Source organism: Leptinotarsa decemlineata, unplaced genomic scaffold (genome assembly GCF_025532065.1).
Source record: "Leptinotarsa decemlineata unplaced genomic scaffold, Ldec_3_MD MMD2_tig00026336_RagTag_RagTag, whole genome shotgun sequence".
Lineage (NCBI taxonomy): Eukaryota > Metazoa > Arthropoda > Insecta > Coleoptera > Chrysomelidae > Leptinotarsa > Leptinotarsa decemlineata.
Genome location: NW_027412692.1, coordinates 3,817,385 through 3,839,764, shown reverse-complemented (window position 1 = coordinate 3,839,764; position 22,380 = coordinate 3,817,385). Strand labels below are relative to the sequence as shown.

Genomic DNA, 22,380 nt, shown 5'->3' with positions numbered 1-22,380 from the left:
ATTTTTTCAATTCTTTTTCCAACAAGAATCGATATTTCTTTCACTATTTCAAGCCTGTATTATAAAATTTAAAACCCAGACAGGAAAAATCTTCCTCAATTCAAAGATATATAGATTTAGGTAAGAGAAAACAGTTACCTTGAATCAAGTATTCCAACGTCTCCGAAAAGTTCGTCTGAATGACAAGAATGATCTTTTTTATGGAATCTTTGAATATGTTTTGTTTTTTTTTTCGTCAGCCGGGTGAGTGGGGTTTTTCAGCTTTATTTCTACCCCATTACTTTTCTGAAGTTATTCAAAAGGAGCTAAAAATCGCAAGTTGAAAGGCAAGACATCGTTAACCCTGCGTCCGACACGTGGGGTGTGACATACCCCAGCTGTAGAAAATTCCATATAACTTTTCGAAATTGGCGCCCCAGCGTCGGATATATTCAGTAGCGTCCGCATATAGGCTCCACTCTTATATTCACATCTCAAATCAGTCGTCGTTTGACGTATGTCTGGACCATGTAGACATCAACTGCAAATCTTGCGTAGAAATGGCAAATATTGATAACCTGTAACTTTTTTTTATGATTTTCGATATTTTTTTTTATTTATATTTTATGTTGTTTTATTTTCTCTTTGAACCAGCAATTTGATATTTATTTAGTCGTTTTATGTGCAAAAGACTTCTTCGAGTAAATCTGTATTTTTTCCACTAAAGGAACCCATTGTTTTGGTAAAGACGGAATATAACGATTTTTTGCTCGTTTTGATGAATAGAAAATTATTTTATTGCAAAAAGAGAGTATAGAATTCTCATAACAACAATGTTGGAATTCAAAAAAATGTTGAATTTAACAGAAAAATCATATTGGGGTCTCACATACTTCCACGTGTCTACAAATGGGGCGATAGCTGTTTAACGGAAAAACAGACTTTAACGGACAGGTAGCAACTGCATAGAAATTTCATGAAATATCAATTCGGTTTCAACTATTTTGCAAGGTATTTCCAGTTATCAGAAGTATTGATTAGCAGGGGAGCCCACGATGCAAAATGGGGATTTACTCGAGCGTCATTGATACATATTAGGTTTCCAAGCTTAGATGATAAGAAGAAAAAAAATTTATATAATATATACCTTTTCATCGGTGGGGGAAGCGGCTATAGATTTTTAAATATGTAAAAAAATACCCTTGCATGGACATACTCGAGCGCGTCAGATATTGATAGATAACATGAATGTCCTACGTATTTTTAATAATGTTGGTATGTTAATCTGATCGTTTGCATAATGTGGGTGGTTGTTCGTAAGGATTAAAAGTGAAAAGAAAAAAAAAATTAATCAAGCGCGTCAGATTTTCTAAGGGGGTGTTAAGTGCACCAAAAAAAAGCTCTCATTCAATAATCTGACGATTTCGATCTGACGCAAACTCGCGGCCATTATTATAATGTGCAAAAAAAATCATCATTTTGAAATACTGAAAATACTGAAGCGCGTCAGATTAAGATATATATGGTTCATCTTTATGTTTTAGACGTACTGTCTCATAATCTGACGATTATCTAGAAGGATTCGCTTAATCTTACAAAAACAATATTTAAAAACAAATTAATTCATTGAACTTAATTAATTGAAAAGCTCAGGAAATAGCATGCAAATTAATAAGTGTATGTTTTTAAGTAGAATACTTGTATTTTTAAGAAAATAATTTTTAAAAAATGCTCAAAAAAATTAAATATTCTATAATCAATTGATTAATTAATGAAGAAAAGAGAAATGAATCTTTCTATGTTTTTTACCACTTTTATTTGTAACTAACGTTACTGCAGTTTCGTCCTATAAGGACGAAGTATATATTGTATACGCTATAAGGACATTTTCAAACTTATATAAGTTTAAAATTATACAAACTCATAAAATAACAAACTTATACAATGATATATTGTATAAGTTTGAAAATGTCCTTATAGGACGAAACTGCAGTAACGTTACTTACAAATAAAAGTGGTAAAAAACATAGAAAGTTTAATTTCTCTTTTCTTCATTATGATTTCCTACCACATAGTAACGGCTACATCCATCAATTAATTGATTAATTAATCTTCATCTTCATCACGAACGAGTCTCTGTGATCAGCTGTGATGGCGTCATGACAACAGAATTCAGAGTGGGGACGGAGTGAGAGAGTAATAGATAGAGATAAAGTGAATAGAGCTTAGAGGAATAGAAACTCGGAGAGGGAAAATAGGTATCACACAGCTGCACGCATTAAACTTTATCGACGAATTTTTGTTATTTCGGCTTGCGGAAATCGTCAGATTATATATTTTTCGTTATCCTTGAATTAATTCCTTCAAAATAAAAAAAAAATTGCTACACTCGAGAATGTCGATATTACGTTATTTTTTTACAACTTTGCTGCCCTTCCCTTTCTTTACGTCACTCTCAAATTGTCAGATTACTGGAATATACACTTTTTAGCAGGTAATTAACTCACCCTTCCTTAATCTGACGCGCTCAAGAATTTCTGATGATCAATTTTTTTCACCAATCTGATCCTTTATCCCTCACATGCGGCCTTATATATGGGCTCATATTTGGTGGAGGTACTTAACCGGGTACAAGGTATCCCCCTGTATATTATTCTGCCGCGCTTTAGTAAATTCCGAAATCCCCGCTTGCATGGGCTTCCCCTATTATATAGAAAAGTTTTGTTTCTTCCATAACTGTGGATCATTCAGGTAGGAATGTATTAAATGAAAGTAATTTTGAGGCAGTATCTTGAGATACTCTCTGCTCACTGACTATAATACTATACAGAGCGTTGAAGTTTAAAAAAACGGTATTCATAAAGTATCAGTTATATGAAGTAATAGGGCGGCTATTTACCCCAAAGTAGATTGAAATTATCAGGTCCAGTGGCGGCTCAGCGAGCACCACAGCCAACAATATCAAGAAAAAAAGAATGCCACTGACTTTTTTGTAGTTTTTTTCAGATTAAGCAACAAAAAATACAACTTTTTTGTTAGGGTTAAATGAGCGCCTTATTACTTCAAATAACTGTAATAAATTTCAACCAAATCGATATTTATGATATTTTATGAATACCATTTTTTTTTCAACTTCAACGCCCTGTATCTCAGCAAGGAAGCAACTCCGGATATATGTTTATTTGAACGTTTTTCTTAAAACGACCTAACGAATCACCCTCTAAAGTTTCGTACCGTAGTTAGGAAACGCCCTGAATATGGTTACAGAATTTTTTTTCTCGACATAAATGAATAAAACACTAACCAATAAAAGATACACAGTGTCAATGGCAATTTATTGATAGTTAAATCACAGATCAGTGTTTCAATTATTAATTGATTAATTTAGTTTTTAAAGCATGTTGATAGGTATGTCTTAGAAACCCTGCTCAAACATTTTTTAAGGACAATCTCATTCTGATTTTGATTTCAATAAACCTTCTTGTAACAATATCAAACGAATATCATCCATCCCAAATATAAAAACGAAATTTTTCATTTTATTCTTTCTATGTATATTGACATACGACAAACATTAATTTCAGTTTTTATATTGTATGCATCAAGCTCACTGAATATGAAGAAAATATGCAGACATGATAAGATCTCTCTGATCTCCCTTAATCTAAATCTGTTGAATCAGTTTTATATCATGATATCACGTTATTTGTTTCAGGTATGGTGTGAATTTCATTTATGGCGTCTTCGGTTGTGGGTAAGCATAATTACCTTTATACTCATTTGAAAAACAAATCCGTTTCCAGTTTGGATTGCCAAATTATTTTTTGAGAATGAAATGTGGAAATGAAAATCGAAAATAAATAATTCAAAATCTAAAATTATTTTATATTATTTTCATGAGTTCCGTAAAAAAAAAACTTTAGTACATGTTATCAACAGATATTAGGAAACCATTCATATATGTCAGATTGTCATTGATATATGATTCAAATCATTCGTTACCATTCACTATTATCTAACAAATTCTTCAATGTGTTGGAGATATTGTGTGCCAGCATCTTGCGAATCTTCATCAAAAAGTTGTTTATTATTCAAATTGGTGTACCTAACTCTCTTGATAGTTCAACAATGATCTGAGATATTCCCGAATGTTCATACCAAACATGGTTGATGGTTCCACAATGATCTGAGATGTTCCGCGATGTTCTGGAATGTTCTGGCATTCTTTCGAATACTTTCGAATGTTCTAGGTTGTTTCAGAGGGCGAAACTTCTAGCGCTCATATCTTAAAAAGCACGTCTTTTTTGTAAAAACAAGAACCTTCTTCATGGACAAGCTGAAGTGACAATATGACAGAAATAAAAATGTTTCATTCAAATATATGTTTCATTCCCCTGCGAAGCTAGGTCGGGTCGCTAATATAATCCTCCAGTTCGTCGATGAAAATTTTCAACAGTTCACAAGACAATAATTTGACATAAATATCCAATATATCCGGTGAAAATAAGAAACCGCCAAATACTTCGGAAAGAATTCCAATATTTCCGTCGGTAATGTGTTTCAGAATCTGGCAATCAATACTCCAAACACATCTGACTATAAATATACTTGTTTATATTTCCAAAGACGTATCAAAATATTTTAATATTATTCTTGGAACTTTTGCATTATTAACTACCAATAATTCTGAAATTACATTTCATTTCGTCTTTTTATATTTTCGAACTTGCAAAGATATAAATAAAACAAATATACAAATCATCTCGGTTCAACAAAGTTCGTAAACAAAACTCGAATTTGTATCTTGAAAGATAAGATTGGAATTTAATGTGAGAATTTCCGGCAATTGAGAATAATGGTAAAATACTTCATTTAATTTGGAATATCTTATCGATGTTTTTTAAGTGATAATGTGTAACTGTTTGCGAATATAACACAGAAATTATCTGAACAGGGAATTTTAAATGACGTAGGTAAATAAAATTAATATCAAGCTGCGAGTAACACCGTAACATAACACCGTAACCGACGGTATACGGGCCGAACCACAAAAAGTGGTTCGGCCCGTATACGGTTCAGACGGTTCGGCACGTATGGTTCGGCACGTACGGTTTGGCACGTACGGTTCGGCCTGTACGGTCAAATCTGGTATGGATAAAAATGTAGAAAAATACTGACATTGTCAAAACTACAGAATTTCATGTATACTATGTATACTTATTTTTCAACGGTGGTGCAATTTACAAAAAAAGGGACAGAATCAAAATCATCTCATGAAGAAATTTTTTGCGCGAAGACTAAACAATTTAAATTAAATAGGGCATTTTTTAAAAGAGGGATTAATTTTTGGAAAAGAAAGGTTTTTTAAAATAAGTAAAAAACATTTTTATATTGAATGATTTTGTCGAAAAAAAAGATAATAATGATGTAGATGATGTACTAAAAACTAAAAAATAATTCGGAAGGTTTTAGGTCGCAGTCATCTCACCATTTTCCTCAGCAATCTACGATTTTGATCAGCGTAACCTGAGTAAATTTATAAATATGTACTACGCCCAACGATTATATTATTTTTTATCTGATCAATACCCTAGATTGCTGAGAAGAGTGGTGTGATGACTGCTACCTAGGACTATCAGAATTATTTTTTACTTTTCAGTAGATTATCTAAATCATCATTATCTTTTTTTTCAATAAAACCGTTCAACATTTTTTTTTTTACTTATTTTGTTTTCAAGTTTTTAGATCCTCATTTTGTTAAATTCATTTAGTGCCTCAGTATTACATGGTGATTTGTAATTCACTATTTGTAGCTGCTGCTATCTTAATAATTATAATAATAATAATTTTTATTTGCATTCATTTGCATGGTTCAATATAAACATAAAAATATTTCAGAAAGGATGACAAAACAAAAAAAGTATAAATACATATAAAAAATAATAAGAACAGGAACGCAAAATTGAGTTGGAAACAATTTGAAAAAGTTCTAATTCAGCCCCAGTTTATAAGTATAATCATAATTGTTCGCATGCAAATAATTTTTATTTTTATTTTAAAAATGTGTATAAATAAATATTATCTGTGGAAACATTGAGTTATTCATTCTTTGCCAGGAGACTGTCTCTCATTTTGTCTCGAAATAAATATAGTTTCATAGTAGGTACGAAGTGATGGGTCGATATAAAGCTTGAAGGCATTGCTTCTTCGGAACAGAGAACAGTAAGGTGGAAGCGAGATATGATATGACCCCTATGACGTAAATTAAGGTTATGAATATTTGTCCTATATTTTATTTCATTGTAAGTATATGGGAGACACTGTTTATTGATTACTGCATGGGTTAAAATGAGAAGAGGACGTTTTCGACGATATTGATTTTTAACCACTTTGCGGATATTAGCTTGTGAGATATTGGATCATATTTGCGAATACCGTAGAGCAATCTGAGACATGATTTCTGTATTTTTTCTATACGATTGATATCGTTATGATCTAAGCATGGTCCATACAGAACGTCACAAAAGTTGTGACTCAGAACAAGTGTATCACTTGACGTTTTTTAAGTGATTGTGAAAGAACATGTCTATGAGGGTTAAGCATTTTCAATGAGCAGTAGTAGACCCTTGTGGAACCCTACAACTCTTCTCTTACTGATCCACAGCTGTCGCCACATAATAACTCCTGTCCTGTAGATAATTACACATAAGACTAATAGCACTGTCCGAAAAACCTACAAAGTTTGAAATAGGTAGTAAAATAATCTAAGTTTTTTTTCCTGTCTCTGTCTCTCTAATAATATCATCAACAATGTTAAGTAAGGCTGTAACACAACTGTGTGTATATTTTTTTGGATTTACAGCGATACAGAATTTATTGAATTGTATTGTCATCAAAATTGAATACCAAATACCAGATCAATCTGTCAACAGGTATATAGGGAGTCAAACTCAATTAATAAATTTGACCCAAATAACAAACAAACAGGGCAAGCTAAATAAATACGTTTAACAAAAAATGTGGGAATCTTCCAGAGAGGCGAAGGAAGGAAGAAAGGCTATTAATTTCAAAATGAAGTTTTTACAAAGATGCAAAAAATTACTTTCAGATACAAATGGGAAGAAAAAAGCCCTCTCGAAACAACTATATTCATATAAACATTGAATAACACTAAAGAAACAATACCTTCGAAACAACTACTTTAATATGTGATTTTCATTTCGTGGAATTCAATGTTTATATGAAAAGTAGTTGTTTGAGTGGGCTTTTTTCTTCCAGCTTGTGTCTGAAAGTTACTGCTTTGCAGATCTATACACTTTTGTTAAAAGTTCATTTCGAAACTAATTGCTTTCTTCCTTTCTTTGAAAGAATTTCATATTTTTTTGTATGAAGATGAAGAAGTAGAAAGCCAAAACCTTCTTTTCCAAAAATTAAAGAATTAAATTCAGAAAAACTTTCTCAAGTAACTTTTTGCGACATTTCGAAAAAAAACCCGTTTTTGGTATTTTTTAGGAAATAAATTGAAATATGACGAATAATGCAAATCACGTGACAACATTTTTGAGTTATTTTTCATCTCGATTGAAAAAGAGATTGATACCGAAGTCAAATTCCAATAGAGCTATCAATAAAACATTTGCGAATGATGCGGACTTTACTGGTCACACTGTAAAGAGGAGAGTTGTTAAATATGAACCACTTCGAAAGATATGCCCATTATTCCGTTAATAATGAAGCGAACAATTCAAACCAAACGATGGAAGGATTTTCGAACTTGTATTTGTACGAAAAGGAAAATTGAAACCATTTTTTGAACAATGGTTCAAATTATGCTATTGGTTGCCTGATACTATGTCATGTCCGTCTAAGCTATGGAGTGCTCCAATATATTATAATGCACAGCGCACGTGATCTCCCAGACAAGGCTGCTTGTACAGAGTCGCACTATGGAACGACCGAAATTTTATTTATTTTTTTTTAATAATATGCGGCTGGGTATAGGAAACTTTTCAGATGGAGTGTAGGAATACAAATTAGCAGTTTCTTCAGTCGTATCAGTACTTGTCATTTCAAAAATTTCAAACTTTGAAATCCGGATATGTAGTCACCACAGACAATAAAACCAAATATTCAATGATTTTGTCGAATTTTAAATTTTTTCAAGTCCTTGTTGTGTCCAATGTATTCTTGTTTATAGCTGTTTTTATATTTTAGGCTGTTTATATGCTTGTATGCTTTTACCTGGCATACCTGGCAGAACTGTCCTGATGACTCTACGATTAGTTAAAATATTAACAGATTCAAAATATGATTGACTATAACCCGCTTTTAAATTGATATCCATAAATACCTCAAAAGTTGGAGTTTATCCTGATGGATGATTCTCAAAAAATTTCACTTGAATCACTGTGTGTTCCAAGGCGAAGCCAAACACAGAAAGACTTCTTCAAAAATCTTTCTTTCACACATAGAATCGGTATCGATTCAAAGTTCAGGTAATGCTACCATCTGTTACATCCGTCCCTTCAAGATATACACAGGGGAGCCCACCGATTCTAAGTATGACATTACTATAAGTAGATATCTCGTATACCTCACTTCTCAATCTACTTTAATCTCTATGAAAAGCAAGTCTACAACTGAACAAAAGAAGAAGAGGAAAATAAACAATATGGACTTTGAATACGTGTCAGCATGCTGATTATGAATGATTTGGAGTACTGCTGCAGACTGCTCATAAGAATCCCAGATATCTGTGAAAATAGAAAATAAAAATTCCATTACCTAACTGGTATGTTGCAATCTATAAGTTAAAATTGGCAAGAAGGGTTTCTTTGTATTCAGATCGTCTCGGGAAAAGTATAAAATGAAAAGTGGACAAATGGAATGTTGAATCTGTAAATTAGGACCCTTGATGTTTTCAGTGTTTATTTTTGATTACCCCACTTTCTCATCACATTGTCAAGTACATCTATACGCAGATGATATACAGTTATATTTGTCTTCTCACCGATACAGAAAGTTGCGTGGCCAATGTAATTACAGATTTGCACATTCCTATACTCGGAGAATCATGGACTGAAAATCAGATTAGTTGAAACTTTTATTTGCTCCCATATCGAGTATTGTTGTTGCCGCAATATAACAAGCAGAAGTTACAACGTATACAAAATGCTTGCATGCGATTCGTATGCTGTATACCATATCGTGAACATGTCACACCATTTTTGTTAAAAATGAAGGAGCTGAATGTGAGGTACAGAGTCCAATATTTGATATTTTTTTTTTGTTTAAGTTGCTTCAAACTAAAACACCCAGTTATTTATATAGTCAATTTGAGAATTGACTCATTTAACATAGGTACCTAGGCACCGTACTTCAAAAAATTCAAGGATGTTTTTCTTATATAGCCCCTTCTTATCTGAATGAAATTTTACCCCTTTTAAATCATAATATTTATCAATTTAAGAAAGAAATAAAATCACAGATGCTTACTGCTCAGTGCTAATTCAAAAAAAATAAAATTCAATGTATGTTTTTGTCAACTGTCAAATTGACCAAAATAATGTTAAGAATATTAAGAGTTATTACCAACTATATGATCTATCATTGTTATGATAGTAAATAAGTGTTTTTATAATTATTTTCTTACACTCACTGTATAATTTTTGGGAGGGGTGGAAGATAGCATTTGGCTAACCCTTTTCCTTTTATGTATAAATGTATTATTATTATTATTAATTAACAATGAAATTATTCGATGCAAATGTTTTAACTTTTTTGAAACAAATATACATTTCATACAGCTGATCAGCAAAATCATTTACTTGCGTTCATTCAATCCACCTATAATATTACATTACATATTATATTACAAGTTAAATAAATGTTTAAATGAATTGAAAAGAGGATATTTTCAGGGAAGATTATTTTTTTAAGAAAGAATATTTTGACTTCATATTTCTCCATCATTGAACAATTCCAAAGAAATTATCATTCTTAGGAAATATTCTTTTTATTTTCTTTCTTTGGAAGTTTCCCACAATTTTTTGTTTGATGATGGAGAATTATAAATTTTCAATATTGCTGCGCCAATGATGTGAGTGCGAAAACTATATTATTTTGTTGAATGTAAATACATAAGTAACCTCAGAGTATTCGGAACCCCATTTGCATTCCTGTCGCGCCTTCAATGTCGACGGCGGGCGCGGTTCGAGTGGAATGAATACTTAATTGAGACTGCAGTAGGCTCTGAAGCTCGTTTCACGACATTCAGCGCCATCGCCCGATGTACTCTGGTAGTAGTACCACGTGTTGATGTGATAGTGTTTATTTTGCTGCGTTATTTTTAACGATTTATCAAGCCGGAAAAATATACAAAGTGGGTGGTATGAGATGAGATCGTTGAATTTTCTTAGTGTTGTTGTTGGAGAATTAATCTGAATCTTGTGGTATATTGTGGTAACGACTAAAATCAGTGCTGTGGCAATCCCGTTTTGCCGTGAAGATCGGTAAGAAAAGTATCTACATAAAATTGGTTTGACAAATGATACATACCTACAAAACGACTTTAGATTCAACTCATTTAGGAGAACATCATGATTAATGAATTCTGATCATGTTTATATGTAGTGAAAAAAGAAATCGTGAAAATTGTGAATATTGCATTACTATAAACGAAAATATAGGTTATGAGAGTTGGGAGATTGCCTACTTGTCTAAATTTCAACCATTATTAGGTATCTAATGTACACGAATTTGCGATTTCACGTTGATTTACTCCAATGGAATATAATGAGTTCAAATCCATTTGCAGTATGTACAAGTTTAGTCGAAAATTGGTAAATCATACGGCGCGGACAAAGAACGAAGTCGAACAAAATTTATATAAAGTCCAATTTAGATATCCTGGCCCTTGTCTACTTATTCTATGACTAATTTTACTGAAGTGTTTGGAAAAAAGTATTCTTGTGGTAGCTAAGTTTATTATTTTCTGAAATAATGAGTCTAGAGGAAGTCGTAATTGTTGAACTCGTACACAAATCGCACGATTACGTACCTATTAGTAACACTATATGTTACATATCACAAGTCTTAATTCATAGAGTGAAAAATATGGTGTATAAATCGACCAGAGGCGTAAAAATATCTTGGAAAATGGTTCAAATTAGACTAAACAGATACTAAAATTGAGACAAAAATTAGGATGACTAAATCGGCCCGGTGAAGGGGCAATTTTTAATACATTTTAATACTCGTTGCCGAGGGGTTTCATAGAAAAGTGAGTATTTTTTTGACGTGTCGTTCAATCCTCTGACCAACAGTAGTTTTTTTTTCTTATTAGTCAGTGGGCTATGCTTGAAGACTGGCAGTAAACAAATCTATAGAAATGAACTTTAAACGTTCAAGTCGGTCTCGTATATACCTACACAGTAGGTTGAATGGACTGACGTCTATCAGAAAGCAACTGCTCCCCTGGCTAATACCACGAAGGGCGTTGAATTATATCCGACAGGCGTCAGTGCAGGAATCTTCACAGAAAATTTCCTGCATATGCAATTGGCAATACAACTGAAAGAGTCGACCTTCAATTTTGGAACGGGCACACTTGCAGACCGGTTTCGAGCTCATTAGCCACTCGTTAGTGCAAGATAGTGGCCATCATCGAACTAAACTCAAGGATATTCCATAATTGAAAATCGGAATTCTTTCAGAGTATTTCATTCCTCTTCCTGAGTTGGAGCTAACAACAAAATGTCACTCCATCTAGTTTTTTTTAAAATCTTAGTAGTCATTCCCTAATAGTTGACAGTTTTATTTCAAAAAAAACCTGTAATCAAACAAATGTCATAATTTCAATTTAACAACAATACAAAAATTGAAATGAAAACGATAGCAAAAAATGAAAAATCAGTAATTAAAGTTTATATTTGAATGACAAAAGGTATCAACGGTTGTGGCAAAAATCATGATTGCCAATAAAACCGGGCCATTACTCGCATTCTTATCAAGTATCGTCATATGATACATTCAAATTCATTTTTTCTATATAACTACGTTTACGTTTATCTTGTCTAGCCTTCTTCTCTGCATATATATATATATATATCCTCCACTCTTTAGTGGATTATTTATTCTTACTAGGGATAATACTATGCAAATTCTTCCAAATCGGTAGCCCAGCTAGACAAATATGCTGATGAACGATTAACATCATCGATTCAAACATAGTTCGGCTGTATCATTCTTGATCACCCTTAATTTTAGTTTTTAAACAAGTCGTATAATAGAAACAGTTCTATTTCGGCATACGAATTGCTTCACATAACAAAGGAGAATAAATTCTTAATATTAATCTGACTATCCACCTCAGAAACGTAACAGGTAAAGAAATACCGGTATATCGATCAGGTTCCAGGCCGCATTTTTCTACCGATGCAGCAGGAGACCGTTTCGTCGGATAATGCATTTTTTACTTGGTGCTTATAAATTAATTTCTTTGAGGATTGTACTGAAATTGTATCTGTACCTCTCGTTCTCAAACCAGAATTCCTATTGATAGAAAAGTTTTTAGGAAGTTCCAATCGAAACGAAACTAACATACTGTAACGAATTAAAGAATTAACTATCTTAAACAAATTTATTTTTAAGAATATTTTACTATCACAACTAATTTATATACAACACTAAGCAACTAACGCTTAATTTATCTTCACTGTTCGAATACTTTGTTAACCGTTCGATTCGCTTTCTGAATAGACTCCTATCTCGAGACGAGAAGCCGGCTTTTATATCGGCAACGATCACTCCAGATCTCTCTAGTCGTTTCGGCACTCATCTATACTTTTCGCTGCGGTTCGCGGTGAGTCATGTGTTTGCTGGCTGAGATATCGGTCAGGGCCGGCTTCAGATTCGTTACAATACAATATGCCATGTTTTTAGAAGCATTCGACTTTTGAATTTCAACAACCATAACTGATACAAAAATTCAATTGCACGTTTGAAGTCAGATTCGTAAGATTTGTATTGATTATTGATTTCTAACTGTAAGAGAACTGTTCTGAATTGATGCCGAGTGAAAAACCAAAACAGAAAAATCCTTGTTTCATGTTTCCCCAGTTGGGAACAACGTAAACAAGTTGATGTGGTGTATACGGACTTCAGCAAAGCATTTGATCGGGTTTCACTTCATGAGTTAATTATCAAGCTTTGGCGTTTCGAGGAGCCTTCAATATCTGCTGAAATCATATCTTAGTGATAGAAAATTATTTGTGGAATACGAAGGAATTAAATTGTTTATATTTAATGCAACTTCCGGGGTTCCTCAAGGTTCAAACTTGGGTCCACTATTATTTTTTCTGTTTGTTAATGACATTTTTGATAATATCAATTTGAAAAACTACCTTTTGCTGATGATATGAAGATTTTCAGGGAGATTGAAGACTACTCTGATTGTATATCAATACAAATCGATATTACTGAGTTACATGATTGTTGTCAGAAAAATGAACTATCATTAAACATAGGCAAATGTAAAATTATGACTTTTGCAAGGAAATCCTCAGTACAAATATATAAATACAAGTTGGATAATATAACATTGGCAAGAATTACCGAATCGAGAGATCTGGGTATTATCTGTGATGAAAAACTAACGTTCTCGTCACATATCGAAGAAATAACATCCCGTGCAATGAAAATGCTAGGATTTGTTATGAGACATAGCAAAGAATTCTCATCATTAGAGGCAAGTAGCTCTATATATTATTCATTGGTCAGAAGCAAACTGGAATATTGTAGCTCCATATATTTCAGAGACCTATTCGATGATGTAAAGAAATTGAATATAGCGAGAGTTTTGTTTTTTCATTTTTAGGTACCTATTCATATTTTTTCCATTGCTCTAAGCGTTTTTTACAATGAACTTCGAATAAGAAAATCTTTTATGATCATCTGAAACATATCTACAACAAAAATATATTATATGTGTTTTGATAAGCAGAAAAAAAATACGGACCTGTATTTTTTGTTGTAGTTTTTGGATCGTAGACGTTCACTTCATTCTTCGATTATAATTGTGTGAATTATTCCCTTTTAAATTACGGCCATTATTTGTCTCGAAATGGAAGGACTCCAATTCGAACATTTATTGTGCCAATAATTTTTTTAGTTACCTATGTAAATTACTCCATTTCAATTTTCATTACAATTATAGTATTTGTTTCGGATGTTATTATTGCTATCATTTCTTTTTCTGCATATTAAAACACATATAATATATTTTTGATGTAGATATGTTTCAAATAATCATAAAAGGTTTTTTTATTCGAAGTTCATTGTAGAAAACGCTCAGAGCAATGGAAAAAATATGAATAGGTACCTGAAAATGAACAAAAAACTCTCGAAAAACTCTACGATACATAGGGAGACGTGAAAGTTGCTATTATGTTTTTATTCAACTCAGTCAACCAATTTTCAGGGCCGTAATTTAAAAGGGAATAATTCACACAATTTTAATCGAAGTATGAAGTGAACGTCTACGATCCAAAAACTACAACAAAAAATACAGGTCCGTATTCAAAAAATCAAAGATGGGGGTGGCCCAAGTCAGATGACATCCTGTATAAAAGATTGATGGATATAGTCTGAGAGCCCACATCAAGTGCCAATAGCAAAATGTGAACAGATTTTCAATATGTCTGCGAAGATATAGGCAAAAAAATAATTTGGGATTTTTTGGTTTATCCTGTATATCTCCAGAATCAAAGAAGCTATATTCGATTTCTTTACATCATCGAATAGGTCTCTAAAATACACAACTTTGCCACAGTTTAACCGACACTCTATCTCTTATCGTTTACGAGATCCATGTACGAATTTGAATAGCCCTGTATATATTGTATTGAAGCTGTACAGGAAAAGTTTCTGAAATTTCTTTACTTGAAAAAGCATGGTTCTTACCCCATAAGAGAACATCGCTATGATTTACTCTTGAAAGAGTTCAACTATACATCACTTAACGCCGCCAAATTAAAGACTTGATTTTCTTTATACAAAATCGTACATAATCAAATCGACTCTTCTACTTTACTTTCATCATTGAATTTTAACGTTCCTCGTATAACTTCCAGGTCACATATAACTTTTTACATCGACGTACCTAGCTCACATCACTTTCACTGTCCTTTGACATCTATGTGTAGAAGCTGCAATAGTCTACAAAACATCGATATATTTTTCTTACCCTTATCTCGGTTTAGGAAAGCAATACATAATGCACTACCACTACATAAGTGATATGTTACATGGTATGTAATGCTAATATAGATTACGTTTTATGTTTAATTTTTGTTTTTCAGGACTAATTTTGTATTATGTACTCCTGTAATTGGGTCTCATGACCTGTTGGATGTATTTTCTCAATAAATAAATAAATACATAAATTATAAATCACATCATAAATGATAATATTTTGTTAATTGGAAGTTTTAACCAGTCCGATGTTCAAATTAATAATTATTGTTCTGGAACAGTCCTAAATCGGTTCGGATAAAATGGAAACACTTTGTGGACGATACAAATATGAACCAAAACAAATACAAAACAATTGATTAGTGGAACTGCTTGGAGAGCTTGTTTTTGCTGCTTCGTTTTCGTTGCTCGTTTTTGCTGCTTGTTTTTGCTGCTTCCTACAACTTCCTTCAATGCTATTTATTGTTCTCACATCTCAATTCACCATGCTGTTGGAAAGCATCCGAAGTTATTGTGTCTTTACTGTTCTCAACAATTTCAAGTAAAAACCGTACTCAAGGCATGTCAGAACTTGATCATATCGTCTTCGGACAGGTACCTGCAGGTATGTCGAAAAACAACTGTTACACTTTCTCTACCTTTGAGACTAAATGTACCTACATACTACAGTCAGCACGGCGGTTGTCAAGAGTGTTTTATTTTTTTGTTTATAATGTGGTACCAGGAATTCGATGCTTGTGATGAGAATATAAAATTACTTTACATTTTCAGTGAAATTATGAAGTTATGAGTTATTAACTGTTATTTCTTAACATTGAAATTGATAGACATTCTTGAACATATCTAGTGACCGTTACTCAGGAGAACGAGTTGATATTTCAACAAGAATAGGCCCCCGATCACCATCCTTTTGCTTTTCGTCAGGATTCAATTAAGATATGTTCTAGTGCATGGATCGGTAGAAGAGCCTCAGTAGAGTGGCCCAAGCAGTCACCCGATTTAGGTCTGTTGAAATTTTGTGGGGTCTCTTATTGACTACAATTGAGTAAACCTGACCAGCATCTATACCTACATAATTTGTGTCAACGCATTGATGTTGAGTGTCGGAACACCACACCAGAAATGTTTCAAAACGTCCGAAACCCCTTTCAACAAAAACTCTTTTACTGGCAGGGGCATAGCAATTTGACCACCTGTGAATATATTAAAAAATTAGCTATAAAATCTTTGAATATAATTAATTTTCAATAACTCTCTGTGTAAGGTCAAAACCTTGAAGCTCTGGTTAGAAAGAATGGACTAGAATTTAGGTTGAAAGTTCATGAAAAAATTGCTTTCTTCGTGTTTTACATAATTTCTTAATATGTACTGCATCAAATTTTAAAAGTGAAAAGCTTTGAGAAGACAAATCGATGATTTCGCTTTCAAAACAAACATCAAAAATTCTGAACATTTTTTTCTAAACATCAATTATAATAATTTTATGGCCTTGAAAAACAATATAAAAATTCAAATTGCTCACTTCAGGGGTCATTAAAATCCGATTTCAATCTTGAAATACTAATAAATGTACTCTGTGAAATATGAAATGTCCACAGTTTATTGGTTGTAAAAACAATGTAATATATGTTATATATTCCAATATAAATGAATTAATAAACAGTATGTAAAAATGTAAACCGTCCGACGAGTCAGGTTTTTAAAGTTATCTCTCTCCAATTTCAGAGGGCAAGCTATCATTCAAACAAGACCTATCTCTCTCTGATCAAACGCAAAAGTTTACTGTTTTGTCTGCCTATTTCACTTATGAATCAAAATAATTCATTAAAAAAGGAAGGCATGTATATTCTTTCATCGACCCAACTGTAGCGCCTACACTTTCTAAACAGTTGTTAACCAATCTTATGGATTAAAAAGAATGAATCATCCTTATCACATTATCGCTATCATTATGGTATTATTTGGTTTATAGTTTGCTAATCCACTATCAACTGGGAGATCTTAAATGCTAGTTGCAAAATTGCATATAGCGAAATAAGGACATGCCTGGAATGTAAGTTCCATACCTACTTGTCTTAACTAATCGTTCATTCAATTTTTTTGACTCCTACTCAAATCGTTTAGAGCTGGTTTGCGATTCAACTGTCAAAACTCGATGTTGAAACCGCCATTTCAACAACCACCGAGGTCTGTTATTTCTGGCGCCTTAAATTTTAGCGCCAAAAACAATCACCGACAAAAACTCAACTTTCTCGCTTTAATAGCATTCAGAAAATTTGAATAACTTGGTCAATTCACTTCTAGATATTCTGGTCTATCTATCCCTTACCTGTTGGAAAAAGGGGTGCTAATGTCCAATAGGGTGCATTTTGACTAGCAGAGAGGCGAGGGACGAATCTCCCTCCTCTCCGATATTTCTGTTTCCGACTACGACGACGAGTAGTCCTTATTTTATTTGAACATCTGCCGCTGGATAGGCGGGAGGTAGACTCAGAACAAAAACACGCGCCGTCAGTTGAGTCAGTTATGTAGAGTTCTTCGCTTTGTTCACATCGCTCAGGAACAAAGCAAAACGTGTTGTAGTCAGCCCCGTACGTGAACCTAAGAAGTAACTTTTGTGGGATTGATGAAAAAGTAATACAGTGCTTGATTATTGTTTCGGCTGTGGTTTTTTCGTTGACTTTTTTAATTAGTAAACGTAAGTAAGAACGCGATTGAAAATTTGGTTTGTGCTTTGTTTTCTTAAACGGTACGTGATCGTGGTGCTCCAGCTATGACAAAGGATTAATTTAAATGAGAGTGCTGGATAACGGAAAAAAGTAAATAGCTTTTGTGATATTTTGGTATGGAATTTTGGTTTCTTTTGTTTGCTTTTCTTTGTTTCCGCACTAACAGAAATAACGAACTTATAAGCATCTTTGTAGAATGTAACGATTCAAATAACCTCAAGGTTAGCTGTTGAAGATTTCGCACCTTCTTCATGTCGAGTTGTGAATTATTCTAACCTCAAACTTTCATCTAATTAAATATGTTTTCGTTCGAGATCTTTTAACCCCTTTTTTCATTTTCTGTGAAAGTTTAAAATAATATTATTCCAGAAACCGAAAATACATATTATTGCAAGTGAATAATGACTTGAGTTTGAGATATTTATAGCAGTTGTCGTTATTTACGCGTTTGAGATTGATACTGATTTTTCTTACATTCTTTGTTTCATGTCCAAGAGAAGTTGTCTTCAAATTCATCTGAATTAAACAAGTTTTGTTTTTTATATATATTTCGAGAATTTTCTACACTCCAATTCCCTGGAAAATATTACTCACTCTGGTGAATCCTAAATTACTAAGTTAGTTGAAATTAGCGGGAAAGCAAAATAATTTGCTGAAGCTGAATTTCGGGTATCGAAGTTAGTCATTTTACACGAATTACTTACTGAGCATCACTACCGCAAGCATCTTGTTAATTTTTCATTAGCAGAGTTTGTTATTCTTCTTAAAAAATTGCGTATTTCAAGCATGCCTTCAGTGTAGTTCATTCACCCATTTGCAAGGCAGTCTTATCACTGTGTAAAGATGATTTACTTAGCTTTAAGCAATTTTTACTGTAGTTGATTTTTTAATGCTTTTAGTTTGAATTATTTATCCCCAAAGGGGGATTCAAAATTCTCACGAATATAGTTTGTAAATCTACGATGTGTTGAAAGATTAAGGCAAAAATTTTGGACCCATTTTCAGGCTAATCGACAGAAACATGATCTTCTTTGTTCTCTTTTTTAAACCAGCACTATTATAGGTAGTAGTTATTATAAAATACTGACTTTGAGAAGAAGGTGTACATATGTATCAGTAGAAATTTCGAGATAGTGATGCCGCTTAAAGTGAAGCTAGCAGAATCCACATACATACATAAGAGAAGCAATAATTGTTCAAGGGGGTAATGAAAGGTCGTAGAATAAGTCAAAAATATTGTAATTTAAAAATTTGTTATTAGTGAGGAGATTCATTTTTATTGTGCAAACTTTAAAGGTCAAGTGTTTTGCTTGTGATGATAATTAGTTGTCCTTTAACTTTTTGTGCAAAGGGAAGCTGAAGATCTTTAATGGGGTATGGAAGAAGACTGATATTATTGCAATAAATGAAATATTTTGATTTGGCTCTGCTGGTTTCAATTGAAAATCATGGTGAAATAAGATTTTTGAAACATGACGAATAAAACAATTCTAAAACAACACATATTCAACTCAAAATTGTACCCTTAAATTCTAAATTTCTGACTGAGTGAATTCAAAAGCATTGTTATTTTGGAGAATTTCTATAGTTTGATCATTTTTTAAGAATCACTCTTCTTTTTGTTTCAATAGTTTTGAATGTGTTCTTTCGTGAATCTTGTACTCTTTGTTCAATATAGTTAAATATTCGTTTATAGATTCGACAATTTGTAGCAGTGGATTGGAATGATACTTAATGTTGATTTTTTAAACCATCACTTATTTCATTACTCAAGTGTTTCTTAAAATTATTCTAGATTTTCAGTCGGTTCACTTTCTCTTAATATTAAAAAAAATTAAAATACAACATACAGCACATAGCACAAAGCATAAATAGCATAATTAGTTGTAAATATAGTAGGCAAATATAAGGCAACTTGCAGTAAAAATATTCCAAAACACATTGTCGACAATTTGTCCATAAAGAAAGTTTGAGTTTTACCAAGACAATCTTTTTTTCATCATAAACGATTGTGGACAATTGCTCAATACGTTGCTTATTACAAAAAAAGTGATTTACAGATACAATGGAAACTTATAGTAATTCATTGTTCTTCCTTCTTAAAATCGAATGCGACAATTTCTACAAATATTGTCAACAGAAGTTCCAGCATATGAGTTACTTTAACAATTTTACCAGGAAAGCTATCTCTTGTAAAAACAAGGGACGCGACAGATTTTTTTCAGGAGGAAATTCTCGAGAATTATTCTACAATAAGAAAATATATTTTCATGATTTTTCTTCGAATGCCTTGCCCACTCATAAAAGTGAAAATAATGCATGAATTTCGTGTTGAAAATTACACTTCCTTTGTTGCCTTCTCAAATACTTGGATCAATTCAAAATGCTTCTATGAATATATTTGCATACTCAAATCACTGAAAGTTGTGAATTTTACTCAATGGAAAACTTGAGTCATATCATGATTTAATCTGGAAAAAGAGGTTGTTAAAATTCTATATGCATGAGCCAAACTAATTTCATATACAACACAAAATTCTGAAAAAGATATTGCTTTCATTAAAAATGTTATGGGTGATATTATGTACCCCAAAGATGTAGTGAAATAATTGATAGTTAAAATTCAAAACCATAGTTTTTTGAAGGAGCGATAAAGCGTGTTTATAATATACAATCAGTTTCAAACTTTCTGGTTGCCTCTATAAAACAATTGGGAGAGTGTATACGCCACTGGCAGACGACTGCCACACTAAAAATAATAATTAGTATCTCAGTTTTTAATGCGATACCTTTTTTGCTGACAATATGAAACAAATCGGTTTAAAACTAAATTTTCAGCTACCAAAAAAAATATTAATTTTGAAAACAAATAAATCATATATTTACGGAACATAAATAGTCGAGATGTACAACCCATAAGATTTGAGAAGGAAAACAAAGGAATTCAATTTGCTCACTATAATTTAATATATTTCAAAAACCGTTTCAATTTTATTGAATGAAAAACCAAATGCAATATTACTTGTAAGATGTATAAATAAAGGAAAGAATAAGGAAACCCCGTAGTCTACGTGACAGTCCTCATGAAAGATCTCTGCGGTTGAAAAAAATCCGCCCAATCATTTTAACTTCGTTATCCAGTTCGAAATGAACTTGAACATTTAAATGTTTTGTCCATCCTTTTCAACGAACACCGAAAAAATCTTGCATCTCGAGGCCGACCCTCCTGTCCCTGTCTGGGCAAGCCAGTTTTTTTTTTCAGTCGTTCGCTAGACTAGAACTGGATTTAACGATCTCTGACTCGTAAAATGTCTTTCGATTCTACCTTCTTTCTCTGAAAATGTATGTGTTGAGTATGTAATCAAAAACTAGAGAACTCGAAGTTTTCCTAATGAATTTCCAACTAGTCTCGTTCACTATTTTGTGAAGTCTTGTAAGTTTTTTTTTTTTACTGAAGATAGATGCAAACTTTCGAATATATTCAGGTACTTTAATTTCATGATCTGCGACTTGAATTTTAGACTATTCATCGTCCTTATCCTCACTCATATTTAAAAAATATTTACAAAATGTATAATCAGATACTCAAAACAGCAGAAAAAGTCATTGTTGAAAACCGATTTTTTTCTGAAAAGCAGAATATAAAAAATCGATGATGAAAGTGAAATGTAAATTGTAAATTGCAAGTTATAGAAAATATATGATTCATAAGACTTCGGTGGGATATTTGCTTTCGAAAAATACGCCATATCAGAAGTGACTGATTCAAAAGTAATTTTTTTATGAAAATCGACAACCTCTTTCAAGAAAAGACTTTTTCTCTATATAATTTCTCTTTAAAACCCTGAAAAACCAAACCTTCCATTTGTTACAGAGATCTGTTCACTTTTATCCTTCATATAAGCAAAAATTTCACAGGATAACATTTGATATAATCTCCCATATAAGACAATAAGAAAAAAAAGAAGCTTTTATCAGTCGAAGTTGTACAACACCTAAAAGGAATGACTTGATCCGACCCAGTGTTGCCAAGATGTTGAATTTAACCTATAAAAATTTTCTCTCTCCGTCGTCACTCCAATTTTAGATAGAGGCTTTTTTTTATCATGTGATAACATTGCAATATTCTAAACTGAAACAGATACGAAAATGATTAAATGGGAAAAAAGCAACTGCCACTGGGAACGATACAGGTCGAAGAAAATTTACGGGGACTCTCGCCGTTCTCGAGTTATACGGGAAAAACCAAAAATGCTGTTTTTCGTTTTTTTCAAATGGAATTGTTATTTCGGAGAATATCAAAAGGTGGAAAAGGAAAATGTTATTGTATTCTTAGTGTACTATGACAGTTTCATAATAAATATTCGATAAAACGTTTCGTATCAACATGACCACCATCAACTTTTTTTTTAATACGGAC

General features: G+C 32.5%; 1 protein-coding gene across 10 annotated transcripts in view; it reads left to right on the top strand.

Annotated features, from left to right (window-relative positions):
• Positions 1-22,380, top strand: part of brat (tripartite motif-containing protein brain tumor) — a 587,103-nt gene that overhangs the window by 537,018 nt on the left and 27,705 nt on the right. For 2 of the 10 annotated variants that reach the window (XM_074183196.1, XM_074183195.1), the window contains one exon: positions 3,695-3,733. The exons of 2 other annotated variants lie outside the window; for them this stretch is intronic. The gene's annotated coding sequence lies outside the window, so the exon portion shown is untranslated. Of the gene's footprint in view, positions 1-3,694; positions 3,734-10,305; positions 10,491-15,677; positions 15,836-17,697; positions 18,075-22,380 lie in introns of those variants that run through there. 6 more of the 10 variants (XM_023156155.2, XM_023156147.2, XM_023156152.2 and 3 more) reach the window with 5 other exon arrangements.